The 15,946-nt window shown below is 46.3% G+C and overlaps 1 pseudogene; it reads right to left on the bottom strand.

Annotated features, from left to right (window-relative positions):
- Nucleotides 1–329: 329 nt before the first annotated feature.
- LOC144525906 (trace amine-associated receptor 13c-like) lies at nt 330–4,080 on the bottom strand (annotated as a pseudogene).
- Nucleotides 4,081–15,946: the final 11,866 nt, after the last annotated feature.

Below are 15,946 nucleotides of genomic sequence, written 5' to 3'. Positions count from 1 at the left end.
AGAAAAAAAGATTACATAGGAAAAAAAAGACTATATAAGTGTCATCCATGTGTGATTTTAAAGCTTGCATTACACTGGGTGATTACTAGAAACAGTATATGGTGCTTATGACTCTTTCTTTAAATGCAGCAGCATCAGAGAGACAAAATACACAACAAGATGAAGCTGAAGCACAGGCCTTTCAATATTTGATAATACACAATTTAGTCTTAAAGACAGGAAAGTATATCTTCACATTCTGTATTTCATATTTCACTCACCGAACAGCAGGAACATATTCATTCATTTATCCTTAGACCGAGTCTGATCTCAGTCCCTCTACAGTCTCTCTACAGCATGTTGGCCTCAGAGGAGCCAGGCTGCAGGATCTGAAGAGTAACTATGAGTTTAACTGATTTTCTAAACCAGGGGTAAAACAAGGCATAGATCACAGGGTTTAGACAAGAGTTACAATAGTACACAAAGATAACATAGGATGCAGATGAAGCACTGAGCAAGCTGTCACCTGCAATCAAGAAACCGTAACATGGGCAGAAACACATTAGAAACACAACTACAAGAACACCAAGATTCCTGGCTGCTTTCAGCTCTGATTTCGTTGCCTTTGGAGTCACTGAAAGCTGGAGTGTGACAGCTGTAATGTGAGAGCGCATGGCACGAGCCTGAGACACAGCCACGGCAAATACTCTCAGATACAGAGCTACGATGAGAATAACTGGAACAATAAAGCACAAAACAAGATCTAGAGCTCCTAAGACATAGTCAACGACAAACACACATTCTCCGTAGCAGGAATTATACCTCCCTGGTTGAGTCAGGTTTATCCTTTACAAAGAGAAAGCTGTAGGAAACAGAACAGAGCCAACACAGACAAACACAGACTTTAACTCTGTTCACAGTGATTCTGGTGGTGTAATGCAGAGGGTCACAAATAGCCACATAACGGTCAACTGATATGAGCACTATGTCACCTATTGAGGATGAGGTAATGATGCCTGAAAGAAGAGTATACATAGCACACATAAAGTCACCAAGAAACCAGCAGGATGTGTTTCTGAAGATTTCTCCCGGCATCAGCACGAGGCCCACTAGAAAGTCTGAGACAGCCAGAGAGAGGAGGAGGATGTTGGTGGGTGTGTGGAGCTGCCTGGAGGGAAAGAGAAAAGCATCATTACATCAACAAGAATAACAAAACAACCAAAACCAGTATTCAAAATAAAAAAATAAACATGCATATGAGTTTGAATATTTCCCGATCCACCACATCAGTAGTTACCATATGTTTAAGTGTAGACAGTTAAAATGACTTGGTTGAGGTCACGGTGGACAGAAAGCAATACTTGGTATTGTTAAGAGAGTGAACATGAACAACAGTCTCTGGTATCAAAGTCAGACATTTGGAGCAACATATTCAGTTTTAGCTCAAAAACAATATTCTAAATATACAGCAGCTGTTCACATTTTCAAGTTACATATCCTGTAGAGAGAAGCTGAGAAGTTAATATCTGCCTGTAGTGGGAGATTGACATGATGATGAGCAGGTTGAGAGTCACAGCGATCAGAGAGATGGAGTACAACACAATGTTAATGACCAGTGTTTGGGGCCAAGGAGACAAGGGCTTCCTGCAGGAGGTGTTGGGGAACTGTGGAAAGCAGAGCTCAGCTCTGTCCTCAACCTCCATCTGCAGCTCTGGCAGCTTTCTGAACAAACCCGAGTCATGTAACTGATTTATCTCTCTCACATTCTCTTCATCTCCTCCTCCCTCTCAGTCCCTGTTGGACTCTGATGCCCCTCCTCCCTCACTCTGCACATCCCACCATCACTTTCTCTGTAACCCTGCCTTCCTCACTGTCTCTCTATCCAATCTCTCCTTTGTTATTCTTTACCCTTGTTTCCTTTCCTTTGTCCTAATAATGTCCTACACGTCCCTTGAAAGGTTTCTAAAACATAAGTCTTGCATTGCCTGCTCTATCTCTACAGCCCTATGGAGTAAAGTCTGGCTACATCACTGATACATTCTTGAATAGGAGAAAAAAACACTCTGGGTTGTTTGCGTTTCTTTAAACAATCACAATTGTTTTGGGAGGCGCTAAGGTCTGGATGCAGCGATGGTGGCTCCATAGTCTCGGGATTAAACATCATTTGTGCTTACCAGAGTATCGCCCTGTGTACTTTTCCGGCCCATAATGCAGGGACATCGGCCCACTGGTTAATTTTGTATTCTGACTGGCAGTGGGCTGGCTGAACATCTCTTACTAGGCCAAGATCGAGTGAGTACACTGTTCCACTTATTATGGTCCATGGCACATACTACTCAGCTTTGTAGTGGTTAGGGGAATAGTAGAGTAGGTCCGCATATTTACGGGGACCACATAGATGACGTGTAATGATGGGTGGTGTCCGACCGATTGTGGTGGGCCGGTCTGGGCAAAAATGCCAGAGTGAATATTTGGTCCCTGCCTGCACGTATAAAACAGCAGCACGTGCAGAAAGCAGCCACCATGCGCCCGCGAATGTCTGCTGTGAGAGCAGAGGAGGGCAAACATGCAAGCCTGCATGAAAGTGACTTTTGACATTTTGGGGGTGGAAACCATGGAGGCATTGGCCCTCCTCTGATTGGTCACTTTCAATGCGATCCCACCCAAGGACCTCCTTAGTTTACCTTGATTGACAGCTTTCATTCAGGAAGCTCAGAGTGGTCGTCCTGGCCGAAGAACAGTTTTTCTGTCTTTATAACGATGTAGTGCAAGATAGCGCCGTGAATAAAGGAATATAGGCTACGTGTCTCTCATCAATCATCATCAATGATGTTGGGATATGTGCAATGCTTTTGAAATGTTACATTACATGTCATTTAGCTGACGCTTTTATCCAAACCAACTTACAATTGCTATGTATGTCAGAGGTCGCACGCCTCTGGAGCAACTAGGGGTTAAGTGGTTGTTCAGGGACACATTGGTTGACGTATCGCAGTGGGAATTAAACCCAGGTATCCCACAACAAAGACAAGTGTCATATCCACTGCACCATCACCACCAATGTGAATGAAGTTCGCAATGCACCCTTATCTCTAACATTAAAGCTAACGTTATAGCCTTAGCTAACATAACTAACGTTACCAGATTACACTTATTTTTGGCATGTTTAACTTGTTTTCCTGGTTTCTGTGCTTTTCTTTTTGCATCGTTTCTGTTTTCGGGGTTTGTGTGCCCTCTTTTTGCATCATTTCTATATTTGCAGCGCGTTTGTGTGTTCGGTTGTGTTGTGTGTATTTGCAGTGCGTTTGCTAAATGCTGTGCTGTCAAATGTATGAAGATGTTTTCTATATTTGCTTGTGTTTTTTCTATTTGCGTGTGTTTCACTAAGTTGCAGTGCATTTGTCCCTGTTGGCCACCGTAAGTAATAAACAAAGACACAAGCAATCAAAATGTCCCCAATGAAAGAGAAAATTCCAGCACTGGAGATCCCAGATCGCAGTTTTGGGTGACAAAGTTCAATTAGAGTGAACTTTGCTCGAAGTTGAAGAGGTGGGGTCAATTTGCAACTGGAAACAAGTAAGCTTCCTTTACGAGTGAGGCCACAATATCTTACGTAAAACGGTGGCCGCTAACTCCTGACCGGTCACGTGACAGTCTGAGTTGAGTTGGGTACCGGTCACTGCGAGGTGACGGTCATGACTGCAGAACCAAGGACCTCTGCGTTGAGGAATAAACCTTTTCATAAGGATGCGTGCTCTACCAATTGAGCTAACCAGGGCTCCACTACTTTATTTTCAAACAGCACATGATCACCTGTCTCCTGGGGGAAAGTCCTGTGTTTGTTGGACCCATCCACCACCCCAACCTACCATCTTATGCGTAATTTGGCGCTCTTATATTCCATGACCTTACTTCCTGCTCCAGCAGTACTACGACCCTAACCCTAACCCTCTTTACCTGCTAAATCCTCCGATATATTCACCAGCTAGTCTCTAACTGTGTCAGGGTTGTAGGCTTGGACCCAAATGCAGGAAGGCGAAGAGAGTGCAGCAGTTTCAAATAATAGTAATTTAATAAGAACACTAAGAGACTTACAAATGTAAGCAGGGCAGGTGAGCAGAACCAAAAACACAGGAACACGGAAAGAAACGAGGAAAAATCCAGGAGAACAAAAAGCACAGAGGACTGACGACAAGTAACGAAAGACAAATGACAATCCACCAACAACAGACACAGAAAGCACAGGGACTAAATACACAGGGTAATGAGGAAACGAGGGACAGGTGACACTAGGGCTGGGTAACAGGTGAAACAAAGACAATCACAAGGGCGGGAAAACCAAAAGACAGTAAGTAAATCAGACAAGACTAGGGAGAAAAGACAGACTTCAAATTAAAACAGGAAAACCAACAGAAAACATGAAACCAACTAAACAAAGAAACTTGACACAGGGACTAGACGTGACAGTACCCGTCCCTCACAACGGCTACCAGACGGCCCTTAAAAAAGAAAACAAAAATAGTCCACAGAATAGGGCAAAAAGGCCCAGGGAGGGCGGAGGGGGTACGGAGGAGGGACGAACAAATGTCAACCCACAGAGGGGCGAAGGGAGGAACAAGAGTCAACGGGGCTTGTGAACTGAGGACTGTGGGAACTCGGGAACTGGGGACAGTGGGACTTGGGGACAGAAAAGGCTGCGGCCAGCAGGGTTGCGGACAGCGAAGACTCTCAGGAGACCAGCGGCGAAAGCGGGAACCCACTGGTGGTCGAGCACGAAGGCGAAACCCCTCTAAAGGCCGGTGGCGAAGGCGATATCCTTCTGGAGAACGTTGGTGAAGGAGATATCCCTCAGGCGGCCGGCGGCGAAGGCGAATCCCCTCTGGAGGCCGGCGGCGAAGAAGGCGATACCACTCTGGAGAACAGGCAGACCGAGCAGGAGAAGGGGCAGCTGGGTCAGGATCCGTCAACAAAGCAACAGGGTCAGGAGTCGGCAAATCCGCCGACAGGGTAACAGGGTCAGGAGTTGGCAAATCCGCCGACAGGGTAACTGGAGCAGGAGTCTCTGTGGCACCAAACAAAGATACAGTCTCAGAGGTGCATAACCACAAAAAAAGTCTGAGACGCCGGGCAACCGGCAAAGTCTCTGAGGTGTGGGAGAACAGTCAGTCGATGTAGTCTCTGGGAGAATGGTCAGTCGATGTAGACTCTGGGAGACTGGACTCTAGAAGAGCGGTCATCGGAGACTCTTGATGGCTGGATGTCAGCGGAGGGTTCTGGAAGGCTGCACGTCAGCGGAGGTTCTGGAAGGCTGTACATAAGAGGAGGTTCTGGAAGGCTGCACGTCAGCTGGAACTCAGGAAAGCTGCACGTCAGCGGAGGTTCTGGAAGGCTGCACATCAGCGGAGGTTCTGGAAGGCTGCACGTCAGCTTGAACTCTGGAAAGCTGCACGTCAGCTCAGGAACAATGTTCAACTCGGACTCGGGAACACTGGTAGACTCAGGAACAGTAACACTAGTCAGCACGGACTTGGGGTCACTGGAGACCTCGGGCTCAGAACTGCTGGACAGCACAGGCTTGGGACCGGTGAACAGCACGGGCTCAGGTCCGCTGAACAGCACGGGCTCAACACCCCTACACAGCACGTGCTCTGGGCCGCTGCACAGCGTGTGTTCTGGCTCGCTGAACAGTTCAGAATCAGGCTTGCTGCACAGCATGGGCTCTGGGCCACTGCACAGCACGGGCTCGGGTCCGCTGAACAGCACGGGCTCGGGTCCGCTGGACAGCACATGCTCCGGTCCACTGGACAACACAGGAACACTAGAAAGCTCAGGAACACTGGACTGCTGAAGTTCTGGGAGGCTTCCAGGCTTGGAGACAGGAAAGCCAAATTCCTGCTCCATAGACAGCCAGCGAGCCTCCATGAGGTGCCTGGCAAAAGCAGGATCCTCTTCATGAATCTCACAGAGTCCAGAGGGTGAAAAAGAGGCACAAACTCCATAACTGCTGGGTCCATTACTGGTTGGTGGATACTGTCAGGCTTGGACCCAAATGCAGGAAGCCGAGGAGAGTGCAGCAGTTTCAAATAATAGTAATTTAATAAGAACACAAAGAGACTTACAAATGTACGCAGGGCAGTTGAGCAGAACCAAAAACACAGGAACACGGAAAGAAACAAGGAAAAATCCAGGAGAACAAAAAGCACAGAGGACTGACGACAAGTAACGAAAGACAAATGACAATCCACCAACAACAGACACAGAAAGCACAAGGACTAAATACACAGGGTAATGAGGAAACGAGGGACAGGTGACACTAGGGCTGAGGAACAGGTGAAACACATCAGACAATCACAAGGACTAAATACACAGGGTAATGAGGAAATGAGGGACAGGTGACACTAGGGCTGAGGAACAGGTGAAACACATCAGACAATCACAAGGGCGGGAAAACCAAAAGACAGGAAGTAAATCAGACAAGACTAGGGAGAAAAGACAGACTTCAAATTAAAACAGGAAATGGGAAAACCAACAGAAAACATGAAACCAACTAAACAAAGAAACTTGACACAGGGACTAGACGTGACAAACTGTCTATTTGCTGCTGAGGGGCACCAACCTCTTTGTTACAGTGGGTTTTTAGAGAGTCCTGAAACTGTGACAGTGAAGAAAACACTCTCTAGAGCAGTATAAATGTATTGCATTATTATTATTATTATTATTATTATTATTATTAGAGCTCTGAGAGTGAACCAAAACAGGAAGGTTTTGGGCCTTAAAACAAACAAAATACAGTGATTTAAAGCTGCAGATTGGGGAGATAATTCTCTGTGGATTTGTGACTGGCAGCAACCCTCTCACATTACACATGATAATTAAATCCCTTTTTATAATTAAAGATCAAAAAACTCCAATTGATTAAATGATTGTACTCATGTCAGACACAATATCAACTGAAAAAGCATCACTGTTCAGTAATGATTGCATCATATGTTGTGGGATTCATGCTTCACACCTCTGCTGGCAGTGTCACCTCATTGGTCGAGATGTCATCATCTGACTAACCCATGCAGGTGTGAACAAACTTCCTGTCCAGAGGGGTTCAGCACACCGCCTTTAGGAGCCACTAATGGGCTGCAAAACATTGTTCATAGAGAGACATCAAATCTCACGGGACCTGACTGTTTGTGTGTCTGAAGATGCCACTATACACAGGCCAAAAGTAAATGGTCATTTACTCCATCAAATACTGATCTATTGAGAGATGAGTTTTGGCATTTCAGTTTTAGCTCTACTTATTAAGACCCCATACTGTAGCATTCACACAAACTTTGCCTTATTAAACTTTCTGAAGACTACATTGTTTTAATGCAGTTTTTCTGTTTAATACCATATGGTTGTAAGCAGGGCCTAAAGGGAACTTAATTGGCCACCAGCCATACAGGCATTTCACCAGCCAATGTTTAACCTGATAAAGGTGAAATACAGGAAATGCATCATTGTTGAACATTGTCAAGAATACACATTTAAATGCTTCGTCATTAATGATTAACTGCTGTTGTAAGTCAAAATCATAAATCATCCTCATCTTTTTGTTGGCTGCTTGTTTCAGCTGGCCTTTTCACCTGAATGAATGAGTCACTCAATTCTTATTGGCTACCAGCCAACGTGGCAGGTAGCCACTCAGAGACAGATTTACCCGCCAATGGCCAAATTCTCCTGCATTTGGCGCATGGTTGGGTGTTGATTTCAGGCCCTGGTTGTAAGTATGATGGGTATCACTGTGGTTGTTCACTAGATCTTTTTCTAAACATAACTAGGGAATATTGGTACCTGAACCTAACCAAATTGAGACTGTTTAAAACATCCTCTGTTAGGGTTAGATATGAGAACAGGAACGCTCCTGTGGGTGATCTCAGTCCCTCTACAGTCTCTCTACAGCATGTTGGTCTCACAGGAGCCAGGCTGCAGGATCTGAAGAGTAACTATGAGTTTAACTGCTTTTCTAAACCAGGGGTAAAACAAGGCATAGATCACAGGGTTTAGACAAGAGTTAGAATAGAAACACAAAGATAACATAGGATGCAGATGAAGCACTGACCAAGCTGTCATCTGCAAGAAAGACAGAGTAATATGGGCAGAAACACATTAGAAACACAACTACAAGAACACCAAGAGTCCTGGCTGCTTTCAGCTCTGATTTCTTTGCCTTTGGAGTCACTGAAAGCTGGAGTGTGACAGCTGTAATGTGAGAGCGCATGGCACGAGCCTGAGACACAGCCACGGCAAATACTCTCAGATACAGAGCTACGATGAGAATAACTGGAACATTAAAGGACAAAACAAGATCTACAGCTCCTAAAACATAGTCAATGACAAACACACATTCTCCGTAGCAGGAATTATACCTCCGCGGTTGAGTCAGTTTATCCTTTACAAAGAGAAAGCTGTAGGAAAGAGACAAGAGTTAAATAATACAGAAAGATGGAAGACCGTAACATGGGCCTAAACACATGAGGAACACAACTACAAGAACACCAAGAGTCCTGGCTGCTTTCAGCTCTGATTTCTTTGCCTTTGGAGTCACTGAAAGCTGGAGTGAGACAACTGTATTGTTTACTGACCAAGATGGCGCCGCAGAATGGTGACACGGTGTGTTGGTTTGCTCTGTTTTGTTTTGTGTTTTAACTTTGTTTCTTGCGATGGTACCCGTATCTCATTCACCAGTGAAGAGCTCGTGAACTTCAGGGGAACAACACCATCGGACTTATTTCCCACTTTTCTTCTCCCTTCACTGGAAATTTTGGACATTCTGGTCAAAGGTGCACTCACCTTTGCTCACGCAGCGAAACGCCAGAGGAGAGGGAAATGGGCCGGTGCGCTGGTGCGTCTCCGCCAGCGAGGATTACGCACACCATTACTGGTAATATTCCTCTCTAACGTGCGCTCACTGCCCAACAAACTGGAGGAATTACAACTGCTGTTGGGGGGAAACAGGGACTTTTCTTCATCTACTGTTTGGTGCTTCACGGAGACGTGGCTCTGTGGATTAATACCGGACTCTGCGCTGCAGCTGGCAGGCTTCCAGCTCTACAGAGCGGACAGAGACACGGATCTCTCCGGCAAAACTAAAGGTGGAGGAATCTGTTTCTACATCAACAGCGGCTGGTGCAACGACGTGACAGTGATCCAGCAGCATTGTTCGCCTGACCTGGAATATTTCATCATAAACTGTAAGCCTTTTTATTCCCCCCGTGAGTTTGCGTCATTCATTCTGGTCGGTGTTTACATCCCGCCGCAGGCCAACGTGCAGCACGCACAGCTGTTCTTTCGGTCATGACCCAGCCTTCATGACCATAGGTGAGGGTAGGAACAAAAACTGACCGGTAGATTGAGAGCTTTGCCTTCTGGCTCAGCTCTCTTTTCGTCACAACGGTGCGATAAATTGAATGTAATACCGCACCTGCTGTGCCGATTCTCCGACCAATCTCCCGCTCCATTGTCCCCTCACTCGCGAACAAGACCCCAAGGTACTTGAACTCCTTCACTTGGGGTAAGGACTCATTCCCTACCTGGAGAAGGCACTCCATTGGTTTCCTGCTGAGAACCATGGCCTCCGATTTAGAGGTGCTGATCCTCATTCCAGCCGCTTCACACTCGGCTGCGAACCGATCCAGTGAGTGCTGAAGGTCACAGGCCGATGATGCCATCAGGACCACATCATCTGCAAAAAGCAGCGATGAGATCCCCAGCCCACCGAACTGCAACCCCTCTCCACCCCGACTACGCCTCGATATCCTGTCCATAAATACTACAACCAGGATTGATGACAAAGCGCAGCCCTGGCGGAGGCCAACTCTCACCTGAAACGAGTCCGACTTACTGCCGAGAACCCGGACACAGCTCTCGCTTTGGTCGTACAGAGATTGGATGGCCCTGAGAAGGGACCCCCTCACCCTGTACTCCTGCAGCACCTCCCACAGTATCTCCCGGGGCACCCGGTCATACGCCTTCTCCAGATCCACAAAACACATGTAGACTGGTTGGGCATACTCCCAGGCTCCCTCCAGGATCCTTGCGAGAGTAAAGATCTGGTCCGTTGTTCCACGACCAGGACGGAATCCGCATTGTTCCTCTTCAACCTGAGATTCGACTATCGACCGAACCCTCCTTTCCAGCACCTTGGAGTAGACTTTACCGGGAGGCTGAGAAGTGTGATACCCCTGTAATTGGCACACACCCTCTGGTCCCCCCTTTTTTAAAAAGGGGAACCACCACCCCGGTCTGCCACTCCTTAGGCACCGTCCCAGACTTCCACGCAATGTTGAAGAGGCGTGTCAACCAAGACAACCCCTCCACACCCAGAGCTTTAAGCATTTCTGGAAGGATCTCATCAATTCCTGGGGCTTTGCCACTGTGGAGTTGTTTAACTACCTCAGCAACCTCCACCAGGGAAATTGATGCCAATCCCCCCTCATCCTCCAGCTCTGCCTCTACCATAGAGGGCGTATTAGTCGGATTTAGGAGTTCCTCAAAGTGCTCCTTCCACTGCCCTATTACCTCCTCAGTTGAGGTCAACAGCGTCCCATCCTTACTGTACACAGCTTGGATGGTTTTTCCCGCTTCCCCCTCCTGAGGTGGCGAACGGTTTTCCAGAAGTACCTTGGTGCCGACCGAAAGTCCTTCTCCATGTCTTCTCCGAACTTCTCCCACACACGCTGCTTTGCCTCTTTCACGGCAGAGGCTGCAGCCCTTCGGGCCCTTCGGTACCTTGCAACTGCCTCCGGAGTCGTCTGGGATAACATATCCCGGAAAGACTCCTTCTTCAGTCGGACGGCTTCCCTGACCACCGGTGTCCACCACGGTGTTCGTGGGTTACCGCCCCTTGAGGCACCTAAGACCCTAAGACCACAGCTCCTCACCGCAGCTTCAGCAATGGAAACTTTGAACATTGTCCACTCGGGTTCAATGCCCCCCAGCCTCCACAGGGATGCACGAAAAGCTCCGCCGGAGGTGTGAGTTGAAAGTCTGTCGGACAGGGGCCTCCTCCAGACGTTCCCAATTTACCCGCACTACCCGTTTTGGCTTACCAGGTCTGTCCAGAGTCTTCCCCCACCCCCTGACCCAACTCACCACCAGATGGTGATCGGTTGACAGCTCCGCCCCTCTCTTCACCCGAGTGTCCAAAACATATGGCCTCATATCAGATGAAACAATTATAAAATCGATCATTGACCTTTGGCCTAGGGTGCTCTGGTACCAAGTACACTTATGAGCATCCCTATGTTCGAACGTGGTGTTCGTTATAGACAATCCATGACTAGCACAGAAGTCCAACAACAAACAACCACTCTGGTTTAGATCAGGGAGGCCGTTCCTCCCAATCACACCTCTCCATGTGTCTCCATCATTACCCACGTGTGCGTTGAAGTCCCCCAGCAGAACTATGGAGTCCCCGACTGGAGCCCCATGCAGGACTCCACTCAAGGTCTCCAAGAAGGCCGAATACTCTGAACTCTTGTTTGGTGCATATGCACAAACAACAGTCAGAGTTTCCCCCCCCCACAACCCGCAGGCGTAGGGAGGCGACCCTCTCGTCCACCGGGTTAAACTCCAACGTAGCGGCGCTCAGCCGGGGGCTTGTGAGTATCCCCACACCCGCCCGGCGCCTCACACCCTGGGCAACTCCGGAGAAGAAAAGAGTCCAACCCCTATCCAGGAGTATGGTTCCAGAACCGAGACTGTGCGTAGAGGTAAGCCCCACCAGATCTAACCGGTAGCGCTCCACCTCCCGCACAAGTTCCGGCTCCTTCCCCCACAGAGAGGTGACATTCCACCTCCCCAGAGCCAGCGTCTGCTGCCCGGGTCTGGTCCGTCGAGGACCCTGACCTTCACCGCCACCCATCTGGCAGCGCACCTGACCCCAGCGGTTCCTCCCACAGGTGGTGGGCCCATGGGATGGAGGGATGTCCACCACGTAGCTTTTTCGGACTGTGCCCGACCGGGCTCCGTGGCAAACCCGGCCACCAGACGCTCGCTGACGAGCCCTCCATCTGGGCCTGGCTCCAGACGGGGGCCCCGGGCTTCCTCCGGGCAGGGTCACTTCATCCCTTCCTGGATTTTTCATAGGATTTTTTAACCATTCTTTGTCTGGCCCCTCACCTGAGACCACTTTGCCTTGGGAGACCCTACCAGGAGCACAAAGCTCCAGACAACACAGCCCTCAGGTTCATAGGGACACACAAACCTCTCCACCACGATAAGGTGATGGTTCCCGGAGAGGAAGTGAAGGAGTTCAAGTACCTTGGGGTCTTGTTCGCGAGTGAGGGGACAATGGAGCGGGAGATTGGTCGGAGAATCGGCACAGCAGGTGCGGTATTACATTCAATTTATCGCACCGTTGTGACGAAAAGAGAGCTGAGCCAGAAGGCAAAGCTCTCAATCTACCGGTCAGTTTTTGTTCCTACCCTCACCTATGGTCATGAAGGCTGGGTCATGACCGAAAGAACAAGATCCAGGGTACAAGCGGCCGAAATGGGTTTCCTCAGGAGGGTAGCTGGCGTCTCCCTTAGAGATAGGGTGAGAAGCTCAGTTATCCGTGAGGAGCTCGGAGTAGAGCCGCTGCTCCTTTGCGTCGAAAGGAGCCAGTTGACGTGGTTCGGGCATCTGGTAAGGATGCCCCCTGGGCGCCTCCCTAGGGAGGTGTTCCAGGCACGTCCAGCTGGGAGGAGGCCTCGGGGGAGATCCAGGACTAGGTGGAGGGATTATATCTCTAACCTGGCCTGGGGACGCCTCGGGATCCCCCAGTCGGAGCTGGTTAATGTGGCCCGGGAAAGGGAAGTTTGGGGTCCCCTGCTGGAGCTGCTACCCCCGCGACCCGACCCCGGATAAGCGGATGAAGATGGATGGATGGATGGATGGATGCAGCAGCCAGTTGTACACAGAGAAAGGCAACTAGAAAGAATATGAATGAAAGCAAACTGTCAGAATCGGAAAAGGTTTTATTGCCACAATAAGTAAGCTCATGTGGAATATGCCTGGGTGAAAGGTGCATACATAAACAAAACAAACATATTAAACATGAATATGAATACATATGTGAAATATTGTACTGCTCTGTACCTTCTCTCGGAGGGGAGGGGTGAGAGCATCGTCCAGGGTGGGATGGGTCCTTTATAATACAGCTGGATTTCCTTTATTTATTCTTATTGGTAGTAATACGGTTGCACAATAAATCCTTTTTTGGGTCGTCATCACGATATCAACTGGTGAAATAAACGCATCGTGAAAGACACTCAGAGATCTTTTGTGTTAGTTGAAAGAAAATATCAGCAGAAAACTGGACTGAAGAATAAAAGAAAATGATTTCCTTTCATTTGTTTTAAACTTAACAAGCAGTTTGTTTTATTTAAGCAGAATACTGAAAGCAGCAGAACTGAGAACACGTTAGTTTCTGTTCATTTATCACAAGTTATATCGTTATTGTATACTGTATTTTCCTCACATCTTGTAGCCCTATTTGGGTCATTTTGTGTCTGAGGTTGTTTCGCGTATTTTGCGACTGCACAATATATCGTTTTTTTAATCGTCATTGCAATATCAACTTAAACAATAATGGTAGATAGATGAAGATTGATAGATTCTTTGTTGCTCAGTCAAACTTAAGGTAAAAAAGTAAGAAAAGAGCAAATCAATAAGTGTGTAAAGTCACATAAAGTAACATAGCTACAGTAAGAAATAAAAATGTTTAGTAGAAGTAAAGTAAGATTACACAGGGTCAGTTTTTCAGTGCTGGAAAGTAACTTAGTACATTTACTCCAGTACTGTACTTTATTCCAAATGTTGAGGTACTTGTACTTTACTTGAGTCTTTTCTTTTCATGCCCATTTTCTACTTCTACTCCACTACATTCATCTGTTCCAGCTTTAGTTACTAGTTACTTTAGTTACTCCGCTACATTCATCTGTTCCAGCTTTAGTTACTAGTTACTTTAGTTACTCCACTACATTCATCTGTTCCAGCTTTAGTTACTAGTTACTTTAGTTACTAGTTACTTTAGTTACTCCGCTACATTCATCTGTTCCAGCTTTAGTTACTAGTTACTTTAGTTACTCCGCTACATTCATCTGTTCCAGCTTTAGTTACTAGTTACTTTAGTTACTCCGCTACATTCATCTGTTCCAGCTTTAGTTACTAGTTACTTTAGTTACTCCGCTACATTCATCTGTTACAGCTTTAGTTACTAGTTACTTTAGTTACTAGTTACTTTAGTTACTCCGCTACATTCATCTGTTACAGCTTTAGTTACTAGTTACTTTAGTTACTCTGCTACATTCATCTGTTCCAGCTTTAGTTACTAGTTTCTTTAGTTACTCCGCTACATTCATCTGTTACAGCTTTAGTTACTAGTTACTTTAGTTACTCCAATACATTCATCTGTTACAGCTTTAGTTACTAGTTACTTTAGTTACTCCAATACATTAATCTGTTCCAGCTTTAGTTACTAGTTACTTTAGTTACTCCACTACATTCATCTGTTCCAGCTTTAGTTACTAGTTACTTTAGTTACTCCACTACATTCATCTGTTCCAGCTTTAGTTACTAGTTACTTTAGTTACTAGTTAACTTTAGTTACTATTTAATAACAATATAACGGCTACAAGTCCAGTTGAGATGATCAGACCATTAAACAGACAACTGGTTGGATCCTTTACACTTTCTAAAATGGGAGGATTCTTCTTTACTTTTAATACTTTAAGTAGATTTTCATGATGATACTTCCACTTTTACTGAAATAACGTTTTTTAATGCTGGACTTTTACTTGTAACAGAGTATGTTTATAGTGTGGTATGAGTACTTTTACTTAGATAAAGTATCTGAATACTTCCTTCACTGAGTTCTAGACATATAGATGCCTTTAATTTATTTAATTAAGTCTACCCGTGTTGACTTAATAACTTGACTTTATTAAACTGGTCTGATTGTTAATATGAACCAGGTGTGTTAATGCAGAGACACATTTAAAACATGCAGGGCAGTTGTTCACAGCTTAATGCCTGATTAGATATATACCTTTGACACTGTTGGCAGGTGCTGATCTGAGGAAGCTATTATCTGGGTGATGACACAAATGGCCTCCCATCATTTAGTAGACAAGGGGCAGGACTGCATGAAAATGCTGAATTTTAACCTACTGTCAAAAAATCATCTTCACAAACTGATGGTTAAAGATGCTCTGTTTTGCATTGACTGCAGTAGCGTAGATGAGGACACAATCCTCCCCACTGTTGCACCAAATGCTTGCTCTTGGTGTACTCTATGTGTAAAGAGTCCTGAGATAACTGTATCTTATCATATCATCTGTTTTGTTGTGCATGATCAAAAACATCCCCCCCCCACCCCCCCACACCCACACTGCTTTTTTCACAAATGCACCCTACATACAGTGGCAACTCTCAGCAGTCTTTACAGCTCCCGGAAAGAAGCTGTTTTTCAGCCCATGTGTCTTACATGTTATTGCGCTGTACCCACTCTCGGAGGGGAGGGGTGAAAATAGGAAAATATACCCAAAGGTGGGATGGGTCCTTTAATACAACTGGCTTTCTTTTTAAGTCAGCCTGTGTAGATGTCCTGCAGAGAGTGGGATGTTCAGTACATCTTGACTGGCTGAAATCTATCATCATCTCCTTGGTCTGTTTATATGTGTTTGTGTGTGTGTGTGTGTGTGTGTGTGTGTGTGTGTGTGTGTGTGTGTTTTAATATCAGTTGATATTAGATTGTTTAACATGTAGTGGAAGGCCGCTCCAAAGGTTAGGGACATGGTAGGTTAACAACCTGATTTTTTGTTTACTAGGGGAATGACCGAGAGACCAGCATCAAGAGAGCGGAGAGTGAGAGCTGGACTGCTGGTGTAAATGGTGTAATAAGCTTAGATAAATGAGGTGGTTAGGTAGTATCGTTTTTTTGAAC

Source organism: Sander vitreus, chromosome 11 (genome assembly GCF_031162955.1).
Source record: "Sander vitreus isolate 19-12246 chromosome 11, sanVit1, whole genome shotgun sequence".
Taxonomy (NCBI): Eukaryota; Metazoa; Chordata; class Actinopteri; order Perciformes; family Percidae; genus Sander; species Sander vitreus.
This window is presented reverse-complemented; position numbering and strand designations above follow the sequence as displayed.